The sequence below is a fragment of the Mus caroli genome, chromosome 6, assembly GCF_900094665.2.
Source record: "Mus caroli chromosome 6, CAROLI_EIJ_v1.1, whole genome shotgun sequence".
NCBI classification, from domain to species: Eukaryota; Metazoa; Chordata; class Mammalia; order Rodentia; family Muridae; genus Mus; species Mus caroli.
This window is the reverse complement of record NC_034575.1, coordinates 136,113,045-136,115,482: the sequence shown is the minus strand read 5'-3', so window position 1 is coordinate 136,115,482 and position 2,438 is coordinate 136,113,045. Positions and strand designations below refer to the sequence as shown.

Here is a 2,438-nt window from a genome sequence, read left to right as displayed (position 1 = left end):
TCTCTCTCTCTCTCTCTCTCTCTCTCACACACACACACACACACACACACACACAAATAATGATAAAATAGGTAATTAGAAAAATAGTTAGCAAGGAAGTAAAATCGAAGAGAGATATGATCCTCAGCCCCAGCCCCAGCCCCAGCAGACTGTCAACACAGTGCCCTGGCGTCCTTTACACAGGGCTGCTGACACACCTTCCTTCAGGTGTATCAACATTCCAGGTACTCCGCTCTCAGCAAGTAATGCCTTTACTGTCCAAGGCTGTCAAAACAGGCAAGCAGCAGGAGTTAGAGAGAGATGGAGAGAGTATTCTGACATCATGGACATGTGGAAATGTCCTGTCCCCTCTTAGTGCATAAACCCTTTTGTTGACTAACATGGGAACACAGAAGCAGATGAAATGCATTCCAGTGAGCAACCAGGTCCCCATGTTTGGGAGCATCTGTTCATGGATTTCTTCCTATAATTACTATGCTGTTTGAAATGATTTCCCCCATCCCCTGAAACTTGAAATATGCATTTAAGATATACTTAAGTAGGCTGTACTGTTTAATAATTTATAGTAAAGAAAAACACAAACTATAAAAGTAGTTTTGATTTTAGCTTGAAAAAAAATCTCATAAATATTATAATATTTTTCTTAATATATGAGCATTTATTACAAATAGAGATATTAAAGAGAACCGCTGAGCAGAGACATGACACAGAGTTAGCTCCTGAGGTCAGGTCTATTGGCCTTGTTCCTCAGGGTACCCTCTAGTGAGTGCCTGGACCTCACTGGATGGACCTCACTGGATGGACTGCGCTGAATGGCTAACGTGTGAATTTTAAATAAAGAAATAAACAAAACACAATGAAAAGTACCCAAAGTTGGGTGTTAGACCGATCTAAATTGGGGAGGGGTTGTGCTAAAAAACTGAAGTCAGGAACTTGGGCACTACAGGCAAACACCCTACCACTGAGCTACATCCTGTTTCCCAAGGTGAGTTCTCACCTCAGTCCCATCGTTCATTGGTAGGCAGTGCTGAGAGAGCTACTGCTATTAACCGATATTTCTGTCCTCACAAAATGTGCAAGCTGAAGCCTGTTTCCCAGTGTGATGGTGTCTGAAGGTGCAGCCCTGGCATCAGATTATGTGGGTGGGCCCCTCATAACCTTTATAGAAAGAAACTTTATAGAAAGAAACAGAGCCAACCCTCTGCTTCCCTCTTTTACTTTCAACTACTATGGGCACAAGGAGAGGACAGCTCATGCAGATCAGTAACCTGTCCCTCATTAGACATCAGATCTGGCATTTTGATCTTGGGGTTGCCACCCTGCAGAGCCATGAGGAATATATAAATATGTCTGTTATCTAAGCCTCCCCTTCTGTGACATTCTGTAGCAGAGGCCCACATTGTCAGAGGTCCACATTGTCAGAGGCCCACATTGACAGAGGATCACATTGTCAGAGGTCCACATTGTCAGAGGTCCACATTGTCAGAGGCCCACATTGACAGAGGATCACATTGTCAGAGGTCCACATTGTCAGAGGTCCACATTGACAGAGGACCACATTGTCAGAGGACCACATTATCAGAGGTCCACATTGTCAGAGGACCACATTGTCAGAGATCCACATTGACAAAGGACCACATTGTCAGAGGACCACATTATCAGAGGTCCACATTGTCAGAGGACCACTTTGTCATAGGTCCACTTTGTCAGAGGACCACATTGACAGAGGACCACATTGTCAGAGGTCCACATTGACAAAGGCTCACATTGTCAGAGGACCACATTGTCAGAGGTCCACATTGACAGAGGACCACATTGACAAAGGACCACATTATCTGAGGACCACATTGTCAGAGGACCACTTTGTCAGAGGTCCACACTGTCAGGGGACCACATTGTCAGAGGTCCACATTGACAGAGGACCACATTGTCAGAGGACCACATTATCAGAGGTCCACATTGTCAGAGGACCACATTGTCAGNCCACATTGTCAGAGGACCACATTGTCAGAGGTCCACATTGACAGAGGACCACATTGTCAGAGGACCACATTATCAGAGGTCCACATTGTCAGAGGTCCTCATTGTCAAAGGACCACATTGTCAGAGGTCCACATTGTCAAAGGACCACATTGGCTTCAGCAGCTGCTTGTCCCCTCTCTTTCAGTTTCCCTCAAGATCAGGCTTTATTTCCCTGAGATTGATAACAATGCCATTATTAGTGGTGCCATTTTGCAAGCAAAACAGTCTCGGGTCATCGGAAGCACCTAAGCCAGCCCATTTCAGACTCTGTTCATAGCATAGCACTGCACACTGCTACTGAATGAGCTATAAAAGATAAATGATAGATAGATAGATAGATAGATAGATAGATAGATAGATAGATAGATGATAGACAGAGCTTTGATAGTTAGACACATAAATAGATGATAAGTAGA

The 2,438-nt window shown here is 44.2% G+C and overlaps 1 protein-coding gene across 2 annotated transcripts in view; it reads right to left on the bottom strand.

Moving 5' to 3' along the window:
• The window catches only part of Mgst1 (microsomal glutathione S-transferase 1), a 17,492-nt gene that overhangs the window by 7,203 nt on the left and 7,851 nt on the right, over positions 1-2,438 (bottom strand). The window lies entirely within an intron of this gene.